This window comes from Armigeres subalbatus, chromosome 1 (assembly GCF_024139115.2).
Source record: "Armigeres subalbatus isolate Guangzhou_Male chromosome 1, GZ_Asu_2, whole genome shotgun sequence".
Classification (NCBI taxonomy): domain Eukaryota; kingdom Metazoa; phylum Arthropoda; class Insecta; order Diptera; family Culicidae; genus Armigeres; species Armigeres subalbatus.
This window is the reverse complement of record NC_085139.1, coordinates 187,071,167-187,090,999: the sequence shown is the minus strand read 5'-3', so window position 1 is coordinate 187,090,999 and position 19,833 is coordinate 187,071,167. Positions and strand designations below refer to the sequence as shown.

The following is a 19,833-nucleotide window of genomic DNA, read 5'->3' as shown; positions in this document are numbered from 1 at the left end:
TTTTTTAGGAGAGTTCATTCTGCGTTGATCTATGGGAACATGCACAGAAAAAACACAATAACGTTTGAGTGTGCGCTGTTTCATTATTTGACGTTAAGCGGTGCCGAAATTCATTTTGAATGAACTCGATGTATGAAAAAGTATTCATTTTTAGTAAACAGCGCACAGCTTAAGGTGATTATACAATCAAGCCATGTGGTGAATTTCAAATTCACCACACGGTTTTCTACTCCTATTATCAAAAGTTCAAATCTAGCGTAATAATTTTCGTACAATGCTGAAATTAAAGTCGATTGTTAAGCATCAGTAAGCAAACGATCTACGGATGTTCCATCCCCATGGGCATTGTAGTTCTCTCAATTCGTGCTCTGGAAAAAAATCACTAGAAAAAGCACGTGGTTTCCAAGATGGCCGTTTTGTGGCTTTGTTGTATAATCACCTTAAACGACTTTGTGTTCATTCGGCGCAGGTCCCCATAGACTAACGCAAAATGAACTCCCCCAAGAAATTATGACATTTGAGCGGGTCTCATAATGAACGCAAAATGAACTTTTGTTCGAGAAAACGACCCGCACAAATGTCAAAATCCATCGGGTGAGTGAATTCGATGAACCCCTGCATAAGTCTATTATCGTTTTTGCCTTTCCTCATGCTGAAAACAGTGATTCCATGCACAGAGGTTTGTGTTATAGTTAAACACTAGAAAGGATGTAGCTTCAATAGGTGGGTTAATTTGGATTTTTAACATAATTTTGCACAAATAATGTGCACTTAATTAAAATTTCTAAAACGCTTGATTCTGTGGATTGATACAAATATCCGATCATAGGCAGTTCCCTGATGCGCTAAACTTGTTTCATTCCTTGGTGTGCAACGGCCAGGGTTGTATAATTTACAAACGAATGTTGAAAACAAAAAGTTAATGGATCAGCAAAAAACCGTTGAAAAAACAGAACTGATTCAATTGGCGTTGGCACACTTTCTGTGAAACGAGTTCTTAGTCATACTAATTCTTTCTTCACTTACCTATTTGAGTCAGCGATAAAAGTACAATCAAACCCATCTGAAAGCCAAGCGCAATGTACCCGTTCATTCCTGAATGCTTCTACTACGACAGTTTCTCTTATCGATAAGTAAATGAAGGTGATGTTCCGTTGGCAAGGTCGTTTTGTTTGTCAAGTACGTTTGAACGCAAACCAGAGCCTCACGAAATAATAATTCTTATCAACATGTGAATGCGTAAAGCAATTACCGTCGGATCATTCCGCCAAACTTATAATCACTGTGTGGCTTACGAATCGGGTTTTCGCGCGCAGTTGCTATCTATGTACAGGTGTACCTCGATTATATGAACATCTTCTAGAAGTGCCGTTTTGAGAAGTGTCCGGTATTGAAAAATGCGGACGCTTGGGGATCTCCCCCTAATAATAGAATACAATCGAAGTACATTATTTTTCTCAAATTTTGTGTTACACGGTAAAAATAGTCTCAATAAGAAATAATGGATGAATAATGGAGCACATAAGAAAGGGAAGAATTGCCCTTTAGGGAGATAGATTCAGTTATTTTTATCAATTCACTTTTATTTGCGTTTATTTGAATGCATTGCAGTAGCTTATAAAACGTTTTAGATTTCGAGGGTGTTTGCTGTAGAACTTTTTTCTTGCGTTTCAAGTAGAACTGAACTGCCAGCATCATTCGTTGGTAACCTTCCTAAAGCAGCGATTCGTTCCAGAATATTTATTTTACATTCCATATATTTATTTATCTTTCTGTTGTTCAGTATCAGTATAATCCGCAAGTAAGGTACTTAACAAATATATTATCCCGGTTTTCATGTAAATGGAAAGGATAAGGATAACATTCATTTAAATATAAAGACTGCTGGTAGATTTTTTGTTTGTTTTTAAAATGCAAATGATTGAAATAAAATCCCAGATTTCCTGGACGTTGTCGTGGTTGGTTTGATTCAGAGCGTAAAATAATAGAAATATGGTGAAGTTCATCTTTCTTCACTTGTCAGCTCGCTGTCTCTGGACTGTCAATATTCGGATGAATATTAGTCATTGAATATTTAGGCACATTCTAAACATTGATAAATTATCTGAATTCTGAACACGTTTTAAATGAGTAAAGTAATTTATCGTATAGAACGTAATCCGATTTTCATCCGCGAGGCACTTTCAACGGTAAACATCAATATGAACAATGCTAATTGAATTTTTGGTGCATATAGTAAGCACACTCAGTGACAGTCGAATGAATGAGTTTGTGGAGTAGTTACCTGACTATGTCATTCTATTATTATTCTATCATGTAATGTTTGTCAAAATTCGGCCCGAAGTTGCTTAATGAATATGAATATTTCAAGCTATAGTTTGATTAATAAAATTAGTACATCAATGCACCTTGCAGCGTGAAAATAGTTTATCCTTCCAGTCAGCCAATCAAAGGATTGTATTCGGTTTCATATATAACTTCGAAAACATGCCTTTTTGGCTTTTTTGCTGAAAGTATGTTTTACTTAGGCGACTATCTGGCGCTTATGTTTGGTTGCGAAGAATAATAAGCGGATGAGTAGATTATTTTATGCGCGGTACAATATCTCAATGAATATGAAATCAATGTAAAACATGACTTTAAAAGTTTAGTAGCTTTTCAAAATCCAAAAAATACCAAAATAATATCTATATAATCTTGGTAAAAAATCCATACACATAATCGAGGTATACCTGTAGCAAGATCAAAAGATCGTGTGGAACATATTCGTGTTGCACATACACCCAACCAGCGAGTAACAAATTGTATTATACATCTGTTTTCATAAAGCTTTATGTATAATTTTCCAACTGAAATGGGCAGAGCAATCAAAATGCATACAAATAAATTTCATTAATTGAAAAATTAGGTCATTATGGGATGGGAAGCAAAAAATTGATCTCAATCTAATCGCTAGGAATCGCGATTTTGACACTCAAATATGACCTTTTTTATTTCAAATAATACCTGGCAACTTATTTCCAGGGTGTAAAATCGTGTAAATAATCCAATGCTATGCGCCAACCGATGCTGCCGATCTGCAAGACAAAGAGAACTGCTACAGTCAACTCAATGCCGTCATAGATAGGATTCCGAACGGTGATGTCAAGATCTGTTTGGGCGACTTCAATGCGAAGATCGGATCCGACAACTCGAACCATGAGCGCATTATCGGACGCCATGGTCTCGGAGAAATAAGCGAAAACGGAGAGCTGTTCGCAGAATTCTGTGGTAATAACGACATGGTGATCGGGGGATCTCTCTTCCCTCATCGACCGGTTCACGAGGTCACGTGGGTCTCCCGTGACGGCTTTACATAAAATCGAATCGACCACATCTGCATTAGCCGAAAATGGAAACGGAGCCTTCTTGATGTACGGAATAAACGTAGTACCGATATCGCGTCTGATTATTACCTCCTCATTGGCGAAATACGCCTGCGCATTGCGCGGATTCGTCGGCAGGAGGAGATAGTTGGACGACGGTTCAACACACGCCGACTGGAAGATGCCACGGTGAAACGGTCCTTCGTTGAAGAACTTCAGACGCGTGCTGCAGATATTCCGGAAGGTGGCAGCGTGTAAGACCAATGGACCGCCATCAAGAATGCCCTCAGCGTCACCAGCGAGAAAAATCTGGGGGAACTGCGCACCCAGCAAACAATGGATCACCGATGAGACCTGGAGGAAGACTTTTCAAGTGGCGAAGGTTACCACCACCTCGGCATGGTCTGCCCAGATCTGACGATCTCGAGCCTTTCGAAGGCATCTGCAGTCGACGGGACAAGCGAGCGGAGGTCTCTGGAGCCAGATCAGCTGTCACGCTGCATTCAAAGATATTCGCCTGCAGCCCACACTGTTTAGCGGGCGAAGATGATCCCATGTTCTTCAACGTTGCACGTGATCCCGACCAAATGATTTGTTTTTCAGCAAATGGTAACAACTTTAACTCAATTGTTTCTTTTCTAATAAGAAACATGTATTTTGAGCTTTTTAGTGGAATGTCAGATATAACTTGAATTTACCACCTGAATTTCGATCATATTAATTCATAGGGTAAAAAATTTTGGCAAAAATTGATTTTATAATATCTTGAAAACTACAACTCTAAAATACGCGTTTTTGCTGAATAAGTCAACCCATAGAATTCAAGATATTTAAAAAATATTTTTTTGCCAAAAAATTCATTTTGGTATTACCGCAATAATTTTTAACCCTATCAATCAATATGGTCGAAACTCAGGTGTAATAAAATTCAAGTTATATCTGAGCTCTGGTCAAATTTTCAGCAAAATTGGTTCACACGCAATCGAGATCTAGATTTTCAAAGTTGACCATTTTGTATGAAAAACGGCAAGTGGGCTTTTTATTATGCAGGTCACTGTAGGTCGGTTTAAAAGCTATTTGGTCGGGGTTCAGCCAAATCGCACCAAGCGCAATAGCCATACCAAATAGGGGAAACCGCCAAATGTTGAACGGCTAATTTTGTCGCCTATTGTGGAACTCCCATAAAAAATGCATGTGCGTTCAACAATAGGCGAAGAAATTAGCCGTTCAACATTTGGCGAATCATCTTACCCATTTTTAGCACAAATTTTCACAGATCCAATTGATCACAAATCGTAAAAGATATCCTCCTACCCTAAAACTATGGATATTCAACAACAAATGTACGAATGAATTGATATGAATAACTTTCGGTTTTCGTTCCATGAACAAAATATCACAAGTCAGTCAAAAGCGCTTGATGCGGTTTCCTGAGCCCCTGACCATTTGTCTGGCAGAACTCAACGGACTGCTTTTAATGATTCTATATCTTGACCCGTGAAGAACACCTCGAGTGCTACAGGAAATGTGTTTTAAGGCCCTTTTTCTTTATTATGTATATTGTATATGAATAATATGCGACGAGTTTTACGATTTTGTGATGTAAACCTTTTGCACATGATACTGTGTTATTTAATATTCATTGCACCATGCAGCTAGAGAATTAAAAGATGCGATTGAACGCTTGAATAAGGTTTCCGTTCTTAGGTAGATAGTTGAAGAACAAACAGTTTAAATTAAATATTAGTAAAATAACGTAACATTGCAAAATTGTTCAATTGATAATGTCTCGGTAAAAATAGGTGACGGGACACTTAATCGTGTGCGAGAAGTTACAAAATATCTTGTCTTGACAACGTCATCAAGAATATAGCCAAGAAGTATGAAATACTTTGTAGAGTGAAAACATACCAAAAAATATTGCTAATAAAATAAAGTTGTACAAACAATCACAAATGGCACTTGCATTTTGTTTTAGCAAATCAGACACAAATATTGAGATTGCAGCGTTTGCAGAATAAGTTTATGTGTTCGATTTTGTTGTTGGATTCTTTGCAGTTGCTCTCGGTGAAGCAAAGAATTGTGTATTTGACAAATGGTGTTTATTTTTAAAGTAATTAACGGAATGCTACCTCGATATTTGTGTGATCGAATTGAAAGAGGAAGTGACATTCATAGATATAACACTAGGAACGCGGGAGATATAAAAACATCTTACAGTATCGAATTCCTCGCCTTTTCCGTTGGATCCTCTGCAGTCTTTAGCACTGAGTTGATAGCGTCCACCGTGGACTTACTCATTCTGAAAACCAAACTGGTTACCTTCGACAGGCCATCCGTACTCTCTCTGCGTACGGGGTGAGCCTCTCGCGGATGACCCTCTCGGGCAGTTTACCCGTCGTGTCGATCAGGGAAATTGGTCTGTACGCCGATGGGTCACCCGGAGGCTTCCGGCCTTTCGGCAGCAGTACCAACTTCTGCCTTTTCCATCTCTCAGGGAAAAACAACACTCATCCAGGCATCTCTGCATCTAGCCTGAACATGTTCGGGTTCTCCAAGGTGATCGCTGCCTTGAGTGCACTGTTTGTAATTCCATCGGGGCCTGGAGCTTTGTTCATCGTAAGGGTGTTAGCCACTGCGAGTAACTCTTCGTTCGTCACCGAGCCACCATTTCCGGCCACACTCCCAGCGCCTTGCAGCGCAGGAGGAGGCCAGGGACGGTGGCTCGGGACGGTAAGAGTATTCGCTAATCCTCGCCAACCGATCCGGTGACCGTTCGGGGGTGAAGAGCCCCTTGGTCTTGGCCATCACGATCCTATAGGCGTCACCCCACGGATTCGCGTTGGCACCCCGCACAGGTTGTCGAAGACGCCTCTTGCTGCTCCTTATGGCCTTGTTAAGGGCCAGTCCTGCTCTGAAACACTTCCCGGCGGACCGCTCTTTCCTCATCGGTGCGGGCTCGTTGCGTCCTACGTCTAGCCTTGAGGCAGGCTGATCGTAGGGCTGCAATTTCGGCACTCCCAGTATGCCGGGCGTCTGCCATTTCTTGGCAGGGCTCGGCATAGTAGCGTCGCACGCGCGTGATAAGACAGCTACCAGCGCATCCCCGCTTAGACTGTCGGTGTTGTCTTCCAGTCCCAGAGCCGCGGTGAAAACTTCGCTGTCGAAGTGATTGGACTTCCACCCACGGACCTGACAGGGATCACCAGCCCTCGGATGCTGCACACCATAGTTGATCTTGAAGCGAATTGCTAAGTCAGAGACCAGACCGGGGCTGATAAACGTTACATCTATCCATGACTCGGCCCCATTCCTACGGAATATGCTACTGGCTCCGTCGTTGACAAGCACTGCGTCGAGTTTTGTAAGTGCCTCGAGTAACGCTTGTCCCCTCTGATTGGTGCAGCGGCTGCCCCATTCCACCGCCCAAACATTAAAATCTCCCGCTAAAACGAACGGGCTCCGACCTACTTGGTCGGACGATAGCCTGTCGATCATCTGGTTGAATTGTTCCATTGGCCACCTTGGTGGGACGTAGCAGCCACAATAGAACACACCATTGATCTTGGCTATCGCGACACCCTCCGCGGATGGAGGAGTGTACAACCTCTTGAACCGGGTATCTTCCCTGTTGTGCGAGCTAGACCCGTCCGCCACCCAGTTGTCATTGTCGGCAGGGGACGTTGTACGGGTCGGACAGGAGGGCTCGACTCGACTCGAGACCGACTGCCACAGCAGTTGCTGGGAAAATGCACAGTGGTTAAGGTTCAGCTGTGTTACTTGCACGGCTTTTCCTATTGGCATTTCCGAGCGGGACACGCAGGCCCGCCCATAACATGGTTCCGGGCCTGCTTCCCATTGGTGCAGATGAGGCACCCAGGTGCCTTGTCGCATTCCTGCGCCTTGTGTCCCTCCCCTCGCCACAGCGACGGCACATCTTTGCTTCGGTCTGGGCCCTTGCAGTCATAAGACTTTTCAGCTCGACTCAAGGCACCAGTAGCACCTGTCCACCGAAGGGACTGGAGCACGCTTACTGGGCATACTGACCAGCCGATCTTCAGCTTCCTTCAGTGACCTTTTTGGCATCAGCCACCGGGTCAGCTTTGAGTATCTCGGCTGATATGCGATCGACCCCTGGGGTTTTACTCGATTTCATGCTTTGTATGGCTGTTTGAATATCTAGCAGTGATGGAGTTTCGGTATTGACGCGTGTTAAACGTCGGATCCTAGGCAGACCATGCCGAGGTGGTGGTAGCCTGGCTGCCACTTGAAAAAGTCGAGTCAAGTACGAGACACTGAAGACGGCCTTACTGTTGAGGTCGAAATACGTATCTGTCAAGATACAATTAAGTGGTGGAATTCAATGGGATGGTATAAACTCGTCTTAGGACAAGTGAAGACATTCCACTAAAAAGCTCAAAATAATTTTCATTGAAAAGTTGTTAGAAGTGCTCGAGCTGCGTTTCAGCTGGTCAGTTGGGTCGGCCATTAACAACTGACCATTCGCGGCTTTCACAGGCATCGTTGCATTCATCTTCGCCCCTGCTAAACGTCGTGAGATATCGTAGAGGAGGCGAATATCTTCGGTTGCTGCGGCTCTCTTCCTTCGTCGGCCAGAGAGTCCGCCCACGCTCGCTTGTCCGGTCGATATGAGCGTTTTACTTCCTTCTCCAGAGCTGAGTATCGTTGACGGGCTAAGACTTTGCTCCTCTGTTTTTTTATCGCTCTATCGCGGCTTTGGCTTCTTCGCCCTCTATCTTCCTCCAGGTCTCATCGGTGATCCATTGTTTGCTCTGGGTGCGCAGTTCGCCCAGATTTTTCTCGCTGGTGACGCTGAGGGCATTCTTTGATGGCGGTCTGTGTCTAGATTCTGATTAGGTGAACCAATTTTGCTGAAATTTTGACCAGAGCTCAGATATAACTTGAATTTTACCACACCTGAATTTCGATCATATTAATTCATAGGGTAAAAAATTTTGGCAAAAAATTGATTTTATAATATCTTGAAAACTACAACTCTAAAATACGCGTTTTTGCTGAATAAGTCAACCTATAGAATTCAAGATATTTAAAAAATATTTTTTTGCCAAAAAATTCATTTTGGTATTACCGCAATAATTTTTAACCCTATCAATCAATATGGTCGAAACTCAGGTGTAATAAAATTCAAGTTATATCTGAGCTCTGGTCAAATTTTCAGCAAAATTGGTTCACACGCAATCGAGATCTAGATCTCCAAAGTTGACAATTTTGTATGAAAAACGGCTAGTGGGCTTTTTATTATGCCGGTCACTGTATATGCAGAAAACGAAATTCCATAATTTTCAACAATCAGGACCTAGAAATTGTCTCAAAAGCGCTATTTGGTCCTTCTATGTAAAGTTAGATTTTAAAGTAAACATGGAGTTTTTACATGCACTTATTGTACGAGAAAGGCTAAACGTGATTTTCCCGGTAGGTGATTCTATGTTTTACTAGCAAAATAATTATTCTTTCTGAGTATCTATTTATTTAAAAACTGTATTTTATTTAATCTAAACGAAGTACGTAATATGTAAAGGCAGGAGCCTTTATTATGCATACAAATGCTGCGTTTCAGTTATTATAGATTTTATTTTTCTAGTCACTTGTTCACAAACTGAAAAAAAATTAAAATTCTAGTCGAATGATGAAACTCTTGTTTTCCTATCGATGTTAAAGATACTAAATAAGCTGTCTAACACAAGCGACACTCATTCAATTATAATTGAACCGGTTATGCGGGATGTACAAGTTCCACAGCAATTTTGTAGTAAATTATTCGCGTCTTTGCATACCTGCTTCCTTCAATACTGAAACGCAGTTTATCGGCATAATGAAGTTGATCAAATATTCTTTTTGCAGCTTGTATCGTTATCGTTATTACATCACCAGTAAGACGTGTAAACTTTGGTTTTCTTTTCTATTTTATCTAGAAATCCATAAGTAAAGCGATAAGGAATAGTGCAAACAATTGGTAAATAACACTGCACCAAAAATATTTTTTTGCTATATCGAACACCATTACCTGCATAAACTTGAACTGAACAGCTGATTTATAATGCAGGACCGCCTTCGGTGTGTGTGGCTGGCAGTCGCAAATCACTGCCAGGGCAACTTCGTAAACCCGACACCTGCTCCCGGTTTACAAACAGAAACCGGCAAGTCGTCCTTCAGACTAATAAAGTAATACTGCAAACAAATTGAAGTCGACTTGTGGTGACGGCGATAGAGCTCGTAGCCGTTTTTTTTTCTTTCATGCACTCGAAAGCTTCTCCAACAGACGTACTTTACACTCCGCAAAGAGCAAAAGGTTGTAGAGTGTGTCCTATGACCTGCGTCTCGTCGTCAGCAGTCACGGACAGTGCAGCAAAAGGGATTTCTATTACACACTATAGAAATGCCTGCAACTCTCGCGCACGCGTTTTCTTACTTTCGATTATGCAACACACGACTATGTCATGCCAGAAATCGTCCCGTCGTCGCCACCGCCGACATCGTTAGTGAGCAGCCGTATCAACACTGATAGATTTCACCAGTGCTATCAACATTCAACATTTAGCCTCTGAACGGGGATGGGTGTGTTATCTTGATTCTCGCCGCAATACCTCCACCACAACAACTGTAGTGTAGATATGAATGGCAAACACGAAAATATGCGACACTCAGAACGAGCGATTGGATCGAGCGTGACAACTCTGACCGACGATACGATTTACACTAAGCCTTTGGTCCCTCATCTAACAACTGTTGCGGTAGTACCCGGTCGCGTTATCACATTCCCACTGCATACCCGCTTTCCGGCACCCTGAGGCGGACAATTACTGTTTACTGCGGGAGAAACGGTGGCATAGGTTGAAAAAATAAGATTGTCGTCTTCCACCAGATTTTGTAAAGACCAAAACGACACATTTAGTATAGGTAATTCCCGTAGTGCACTACACAATACAACACACAAGTTATCCATTTTTCTGTTAAAGAACTCGATGATTACTACTCATTAAAATCATTTTTGAAAAATGGCGTATACATCACTTTTTCAAATTACGGCAGTCAGGTTCTCAGCTAGTCAATCGACAAAGGCGCAGAGGTGGCGGGCCTGATTACCCGTTTCGGTCGAAAGCATCTTCATTGTTGGAAATTTTCTTGACATTCTGGGCCTGGATTAACTACAAATTTTTATCCATATGCCCCATTGTTCCAATGAAACCAAAGTCATAAAAAACAAATCACACAAAAACGACCTTGGTCTTGGTACATATAATGTGGACAGTTGTACTCGATGTACTCGCTTACGAATTCGGAAGCTATATGATAAAAATATTTTCTACCGAATGGGTAGTGATTAAGTTCGCGCAATTTTTTTTGCCCTATCGCATTCGTACATCCGTCAAACAGTGCTGATTACACGTGATTCTCTGGCTCTAGCTCTTGTTGGGTGCGCGCAAGTTATCGTACGCAAAACTCAAGATCGTCGACGACGACGACGGCATTGACGAAGACATCAACGTCAGTGAAGAAGAAGTGACTCATCGTTATATAGCGTCTCGGGTTCTGGTACACTCATGGCTTTGTGTTGGGTACTGAATTCACTAGCACGGAAAACTCCACTTTACAAGGAACGAAAACAAAACAGCTGATTCACAGCGAAAGTAAATAGGTATAACGAGTGCATTAGGCTATCGCCAAATAAAGCAACGGCTCATTTCTTTTAAATCACACACCTAAACAGCAGTTTGATACGTTAACGTTATCAATCAAATTAGAACACGCATGAGACATCGGTACGGTGCACTGACAACATTATGGAAGTATTTTTAGAATATGCATGATATTTATCCGAAGTACATTCAAATGGCATTGGCAGGTGCGTCCTATTATCACCAGACGGGGATTTTTGAAATATCTGGTTAGGTCAGAAATAGAGAGTCCATCTTTATTTATGAACTTTCGGGATTTCCCGAATCTTCTACTTATTGGCATAACATGTCCCACTAGGACATTGCCGCCTCGCAGCTTAGTGTTCACTTAGCACTTCCACAATTACCATTTTTGTATTCGTATATCATGAGGCTACACGATGGTAATCTTATGCCCCGGAGTCCAGACAATTTCCAACCTGAAAATTTCGTAGATCGAACTGGAAATCGAATCCAGCAACCTTCAGCATGGTCTTACTTTGTAGCTTTTACGAACCGAATCCCAGGATTTTTTTTAATGCGCTAGATATCCGAGATAAGCAAAAAATATATTAAACCTATCATAAAGATTCAAGAAAATAAACATTTCTTCTTTCAAGATCGGAGAAACTTATCACAGTGGCGCGACCATCATTCGTAATTTACCATTTACTAAATACTAAGTGCTAAAAACAATCAAACCGATTTCTGTCTCAAACAAGAACTGTAAAGCTGGTGCAGTTGACTCTCTACATCTCGATGTTCTATATCTCGCCTCCCAAATACCACGAAAAATGGAGAAAAAAAGAGAACGTTATTTTTGGTTTCCCGGCAACGAAATAAGGACTATGATTGGAAACTCGGTACCTGGAACGAACCTGGACGAGTGAGCCTTCTGGCTCGTGAACTGCAGAAGGTTGGAGTGAACGTGGCCGCTATTCAAGAAGTGCGTTGGCCTAGATCCGGAGAACGTGAATTCCGAGCCGTGGACCACACGACCAACACTGCATTCAAATATAACATTTAACACTGCGGCGCACGGTGGAGTAGCTAGAACAAATGGCTGGCCAAAAACCCTTTCTCGTTTTTCGAACTTTTGCATAGTATTATATTTTAAGAATATTCTTCAATATTATCTCCATTTTGTGTCATTGAAATTTTTACGTTTGTTCCTTATTAGTATTAATGACAACCTATCAAAAATCATGTTAATTTGATGGTTTTTAGCGTGCCGTAAGACAAAGATCGGTTACCACTGCTGACCAATCTAAACAACACATATAATGTTAGGTTTATAGTACACAAAACATCATTTATAGACTGCCCTAGGACCTCCATGAGTTGAAATGAATTATATTTAACATTAAGATATTATTTCATAAACATAAATAACATGGAGTTTTTGACATTTTTTAACAAACTTCATTATTAAAAAAGTAGAAGTACTCCCTCGTATTCCGCTACGAGATTGTACACACATGAAAATATAGGCTTTCATCTTTCCATTGCGGGTTAAAGATCATCCGCACTCGTCCGCAAACGAATTTGCGAGTAACTTCAAAATAGGTTGTTTTCATATTTTCCGCCATTGTTTTCAACAGTATATAGGCAGAAAAATTCCGCAGATAGCTTTTTCTGGTTTTCAAGCATTTGACACATGGACATGATTGAATACAACAGTAACATACTCTGTTTTTTGTTATTCATTCGTTTATTTGGTAGGCTCAAATGCTGTAGGGCGTTACGGAGCCGATTAAAAAAAACTTTTTAATACAATTTTGTAACCTAACCCTTAAATAATAATGTTAGTTTGGAGCATCTGCTACTCATTTAAATCTCTACAAAGCATAGCGAATGCTCTATTATCTTTCATCTCCTTCCCACTAACCAATCTTATGAAAAATCTAAATATCGATTGTATTGAATTTGGCGATTGCATTGACAACAGATGTAAAACTCGATATAAATTAAATACATAATAGTTGATATTATGTAGACAAGTTGAAGCAAAGAAATAATATGGGGTAGGGGATAAAATGGGCAAGTGCCACTTCAAGCTAAATAGAAACAATTCGAATAAGCAGTCTACTTGGTCTTAAGTGAAGTAACCATATGAGGCAACCTTGTACATAGGACCAAAACAGGAAATAGAAAGAAACATTTCCTCTCCAAAAATAATCAATCCTATGTTATTGTAAGATGAAGATGTTTTAAGCAAAAAGTTTATGAACGACCCATAAGGGTGCAAAAACAATAGCCAGACTTTTGTTTAATCAATTTCAAATTTTACGATGCAACTGATGTTATGCTTGAGTAATCAGTGTTGATTGTACGTTCTGGGTAGCTTTCACTGCTAAAAATATAATAAACTTGTGAAATGGGAGCTGAAAATCTAATGTTTTGTTTTGAATCGATTAATGTTTACCTTTCTGTAATAGGCCCTTATCAAATGCTACGCGAGATTTTTCATTTTCCACGTTTCCCACGTGAATTAAGGATAAAAGTGTTTGAAAAAATGAACTGTCATGGAGCTGTCCCTTCTGTATCAGTTTATAATTTCATTTTTGAACATATCAAGAAAGGTCATTTCTCACTGGTAGGTGAATTTGCACCTGTAAAAATGTTCGAAAATCGATTGTTACTATGTTTTTGCATCATAAATGCAAAACCTACCAGAAAACGCCGAAATATAATTTTGGCCCTGTTACCCCTTAGTGCGGCGGCGGAAAAGCAGAGCGTGGAGTTGGTTTCGTAGTGATGGGTAAGCAGATGAAGCGAGTGATGCGGTGGATACACATTAACGAACAAATCTGTGTTTTGATGATACGGGGCAAATTCTTCAATTACAGCCTAATCAACGCTTACGCACTGACAAACGATAAATCCGACGACGTGAAGGACACGTTTTATGAATGTCTTGCTAAAGCCTATGGAGAGAGCCCAAAGCATGACGTAGAAATTGTTATCGGAGACATTAACGCTCAGGTCGGTAAAGAGGACTTTTTCCGTCCCATAATCGGTAGGGAGAGCCTTCACTCCGCTACCAATGAAAACGGCCTACGGCTAGTCAATTTCGTTGCTGCCAGAGAGATGGCCCTCAGTAGCACCTACTTTGCACGAAAGAACATCCGAAAGCACACCTGGAGACACCCAAATGGTGAAACTTGCAACCAGATAGACCATGTTCTGGTGGATGGGCGCCATTTCTCGTATGTTAGCGATGTGCGGACATTCGGAGGTCCGAACATTGACTCTGATCACTACCTGATCGTTGCCAGTAAAATTCGATCACGGTTGTCAACTGTATCGAACGAAAGATCACAGCGAACGATGCGTTACAAAATCCAGCGATTGTCGGCGGAAGGAGTATCGGCTGAGTACCGCCAGAAGCTCGACGAACGGATAAGTGCAATCAATGTGAGCGACAACATCGACGATCTATGGTAGTCGATCTATGGAGCGGTGAGCACAACAGCACGAGAAGTGGTAGGCACTGCACAGATACTATCCAGGACGGGTTGGTTCGATGTGGAGTGTCAGAGAGTGACAGACGAGAAGAACGTTGCCAGAAGCCGGAGCAGAATGATATGCGGAGGTTTGATGAGACTGTCAATGGCGTGCGGAGAAAGACAGCGCCATCTCCCGTCATGTGCAACGACCAAGAAGGGAATTTGCTGACAGATGAAACCGAAGTGGCTGCCAGGTGGGAGCAACACTTCGAGACTTCGTTGTACAGTGGAAGTTATGGTGCATTGGTAAAAACAATACATATTAGCGACGATGGACAAACTGTAGAGTAGGGTGCCAATGGAATGTATGGGAAAAAAATTGTCATCGAATTTCAAAAAACGACATTGCTCACAAGTTTCATTACCCCAAAATATGACCCCATGCAAAATTTCAAGCTCAATCGGACATGATTTAGAGGTGCCTAAAATTCATCAAAGTTTTGAAATTTTAAGCCATGAAAATTTTCCCAAGGGGACCAAAGGAAAAGTCGAAAATCGAATTTTTGTTTTGAATGCCAGATGACTTAAAAATGCGTCGAGATCCAATGTTATTAAAAACAAATTTGAAAAAAATCGATTTTTTCTCTTATAACATTTTTGAGATTTTTTCAGATGATGAAATTTTTTCATCGAATTCTAACACCGAACGATACGCAAACGTTTTCGTAGCCAAAAATATCCCCCTATGCAAAATTTGAGCTAAACTGGACATGCTTTAGGGATGCTCAAAATTATTCACAAAAACTTTTTTTTCTCACATGGGGGAAATATTTTTTATGTTTTTTGATGCCGAAGGACTCAAATTGCACGAAACTTTGAAAAAATCGACTGTTTTGGTACTTTGAAAAAAATTCTCCGTCGTCCGGTGTTAAAATTCGATGAAAAATTTTTTTGATCATCTGAGTCCCAAAATGTTCTAAGAGAAGAAACCGATTTTTTAAATTTTTTTTTAATGACACCAGATCTCGACGTTTCATGCATTTTTAAGTAATTTGGCATCAAAAACAAAATTTGATTTTCGACTTTTCCTTTGGTCCCACCTTGGGAAAATTTTCATGGGTAAAAATTTTAAAACTTTGATGAATTTTAGGCACCCCTAAATCATGTCTGATTTAGCTCAAATTTTGCATGGGGTCATATTTTGGGGTAATAAAACTTGTGAGCAATGTCGTTTTTTGAGAAAATGTCATTTTTATTGGCAGTAGGAGAGAGTCGCCTACACTAGAGCTGAAAAACAATAAGGCTGCGGGGAAGGAGCAGCTCTCGGCTGAACTTCTCAAACATGGCAGTGAGCAGCTTTATGAAGTTCTGCACCATATTATGTCGAAAATAAGACGAGGAATTGCCTGCTAGCTGGTTGGACGGCCTCATTTGCCCTCTCTTTAATACAGGGTAGACTGAAGTGCGTCAATTACCGAGCAATTAATTCGGCGTACAAAATTATGTCCCTAATTCTGTTCAATAGATTAAGACCGCTTGAAGAGTCCTTCGTCGGCGAATACCGAGCAGGTTTTCATGAGGGCCGATCAACGGCGGATCAAATGTTTACACTGAGACAAATCCTTGATAAATTCCGAGAGTACAATTTGCAGACACATCATCTGTTTATTGATTTCAAGGCGTCGAACGATTCAGTCAAATGGAATGAATTATGGCAAATTATGCTTGAACATGGTTTTCCGGCGAAACTGATACGGCTGATTCGTATAACATTGGACGGATCGAAATCAAGTGTAAGGGTTGCGGATGAAATATCGACATCATTTGTTACCTTAGATGGATTAAAACAGGGTGATGCACTCTCGAATCTGATTTTCAATATAGCGCTCGAGGGAGCGATTAGGAGAGCTGGTGTGCAAAGAATCGGTACCATTATCACAAGATTGCATATGCTCCTGGGATTTGCGGACGATATCGCTATTATCGGGATTGATCGCCGTGCCGTGGAAGAGGCTTTTGATCCTTAGAGGGAGACAGCGAGGATTGGACTCATGATCAATACCAGCAAAACGAAGTACATGGTCGCTGGCAATCAACGTGGTTTCATTAGTGGTGGTGGTGGTAGTGAAATGGTGCTGGATGGTGGAAAGAAGAATTTGTATATCTTGGAAAATTAGTGACGTGCAATAATAATGTTACCCGCGAGTTGAAGAGGCGCATTGCAGCTGCAAAACGGGCTTATTACGGACTTCGTAACCAACTTAAGTCCCGTAGTCTGCAAACGAATACAAAATTCGCGCTGTATACTATCCTGATTCTTCCGGTGGCTTCATACGGCCATGAAACATGGACGATGAAGGAGGCTGATCGGAGAGCTTTCGGCGTAAGGGCTTTGAGCGTGAGGTGCTGCGGACAATACTCTGTGGTAAACAGGAGAACGGTATCTGGCGGCGGCGCAAGAATTACGAATTGTACCAGGTGTATAAAGGGCTGGATATTATTAAGCTTATCAAGCGAAGATAATATTTAGAAAAGAACCCGTAAGAGGTCGCAGGCTTCATGGAAGGCCGCGTACACGATGGCTTTTTGCAGTTGAAGAGGACCTGATGGCGCTCAATGTTCAGGGCGACTGGAAGCGATTGGCTCAGGATCGAGTCCAGTGGAGAAGGATACTCCATTCGGCGTAGGTTCATCGAAAAGTTGTAGCCCATCAAGTAGTAAGATTGTGAATCCAAAAAAAATAGCCTTCGCCACATAACGATCATTTGCCTAGAGCAGCGGTTCTCAACCTGGGGTACATGTATCCCTAGGGGTACTTTCGCTGGCCCTAGCGGTACCTCGGACAAAATGCATAATGGCGGACGTTATCACACCCAATCAGAGCTTATTGATAAAGTTTTGATAATTGTGTATTTTTTATTTCAAAACGTTGTCTTGTACATAATATGCGTCACGATCAGTGAATCAAAGCCAATTGAACCCTGCCCTATTCAACCAGAATAGTGTATAAAGGGCTGCGGAAAAAAGATCAAACTGACAAAACGTTGAATGATCAAATTTAAAAATCTTCAATGCAAGCTACCTGATCTAAACAAAATGTTGAATAATATGTTAGAAACATGTTTTTGAACTAAAATCTAGAATCTAAAGGTTCAGAAGTCTTCGTTTGAGAGGATGAAGGCTTTTTCTCAGAAAAACTCAGTTGCTTTGTTGTAAGAGGATTAGAAGCATCCTTCTACGCTTATCGGAAGCCTTCTTCAGAGCAGCTCGAATGCGTGCTTTCAATATGTCCAAAAGCCTTCTTTCAAAAGGTTCGGAAGCCTCCTTTCAAGAGGCCTATTTCTCCCTCCAAGAATCCATGGAATGTCCGCTTTAATAGAGTCGGAAGCTCGGAAGGATCATTTCAAGAGGACCGGAAGCCTTTTTTCAAAAAGCTCGGAAGCCTCTTTTCAGTAGGCCGAATAATCATTGAAAAATGACTGATTAAACAACCCATTTAAACCTTTATTGCGCCAAGTAAATTTGAACGAAGGACATCACACAGCCACCACCGTAGACTGCTCCGGGGATTTTCTGAAGAACCAGAAACTCCTGGTTACGATAACGGGACTCAACTGGCAAGCGAAAAGTGAACGTTTTGTGAACAAACGGGACATCCATCAAAAATGCTCCATACCACCCGCAGTCAAATGGACTTGCAGAGGGTTTGTAGATACGTTCAAACGATCAATAAAGAAAATCACCGCAGGAAACCCTTGACGAAGCAATCGATAGCTTTTTGTGCTACAGATCAACACCTTGTCGCAGTGCTCCGGATGGAAAACTCAGGAGAACCATGTATGGAAGGCCGATGCGAAATTCTTGAACTACTTCACCACCAACGCCGTATAACAAGCCACACTAACGACCAAGAGATGCAGTTCAACCGCAAACACGAGCGAAGGCTCGTAATTATCTTCCTCATCTCGTCTGGGCTAAGGTTTACTCAGCAAATAAGTGGACTTGGCAACCGGGCAAAGTAATCGAGCGGTGGTGGCGTAGTAATATTTGGCTCCTGCGAAGAAATGCTTGATACGATCCCATTGTAACAAATGCGAACACGACATGAGAACAACGCAGAAAGCAATAGTGAATCGGCTGATGGAGGTTCCACGTCAATACTGGACAGTTGGGGTCTGCAACACCCACTTGAGCCGGAAATGGAAAGCAGTCAAGCAATTTTGCGGCTGATCTACTGGAGGACCCGCAACCAGTTCAACAACAGCGTCAACGAACTCAGAGTATTACCTGAGCAAAATCGATTCCTACTCGTCAGTCTTCAAGAATCCGAAGGCTGCCTGTGAGGTACGAACCGTACAGCCTTTATTAACAGGGGAGGTGTTGGGAGGCAACCCTATCCCAATGTCGAACGCAACCGAAACCAATGAGGCTTACCTCAATAGCCGTTAGCTTGTGACAGATGTCATCAAGCGTTTTGGTATGCGCCGATCTGTCGTTGGCAACCGTCAGAATAGTGCGATCGTCGGCTCGTGTAAACCACGTTAACTTTAATCTGTTACTGTTAGAAAATAGTATATTTTAATCATCTTGCGAGTCGTTACCGAACAATATCACGATCGCAGTTTCCCTATCGAGCATGGAAGCAATACATCGCGCGTCTGAAGCCATCAAGGCGGTTGTTTGGTTGCGGCGGCTGTTAGCGGAAATGGATCAAAACATCGTGATGCGACCATTATCTCGAGGACAATATCAGTCATCAGTTTCGTAGAAGTCGAGCGCAAATCGATATTGTCCAAGCACATCGACACGAGAATGCATTCCGGATTTTTAAAAGGTGTTATCTGCTGAAGTACTGTGCGACGGAGTCTATGGTGGACGTTCTAACCAAGCCGGTTGAAGCGTGAAGCTGAAACGATTTTTCAGCTGCAATGGGATTGACAAAGGAGGCGGATCGTGCCGCAGGTGGTGTGGTCAATATCGAGGAGGAGTGTTTGTGGGGCGATAATGTAACGCCACCACTGCGATATCAATGTGGTATTGATAAAAAAAATACAGAACTTTCGATTCAGTGTAGAATCTTCATCCGCGTTGCAATAAAAGTTGGTCATGATCGAGCTCGCGTTTGTATATTACAGCGGTTCTCAACCTTTTCTTGACAGGTACCCTCAAACTTTCGCATTAATTGAGGTACCCCTCTTGAAAGCAGGCTTCCAAGCCTTTTGAGAATAATTGACCTTTATGGAGCCTTCCTGAGCCTGTTGAAAGATGCTTCTGAATCTCTTGCCTAATCTCTTGTGACAAGAGGCTTCGAGCCTTTTGAAT

At 41.7% G+C, this 19,833-nt stretch overlaps 2 protein-coding genes and 1 pseudogene across 2 annotated transcripts in view; 1 reads left to right on the top strand and 2 right to left on the bottom strand.

The window, feature by feature from the left end:
- Positions 1-10,080, bottom strand: part of LOC134205614 (beta-1,4-mannosyltransferase egh) — a 29,853-nt gene extending 19,773 nt beyond the window's left edge. The window contains exon 1 of the mRNA XM_062681024.1: positions 9,412-10,080. The gene's annotated coding sequence lies outside the window, so the exon portion shown is untranslated. The remainder of the gene's footprint in view (positions 1-9,411) is intronic.
- Positions 1-19,833, bottom strand: part of LOC134205616 (beta-1,4-mannosyltransferase egh) — a 435,947-nt gene that overhangs the window by 192,651 nt on the left and 223,463 nt on the right. The window lies entirely within an intron of this gene.
- The window catches only part of LOC134206827 (fl(2)d-associated complex component-like), a 26,508-nt pseudogene continuing 25,277 nt past the window's right edge, over positions 18,603-19,833 (top strand).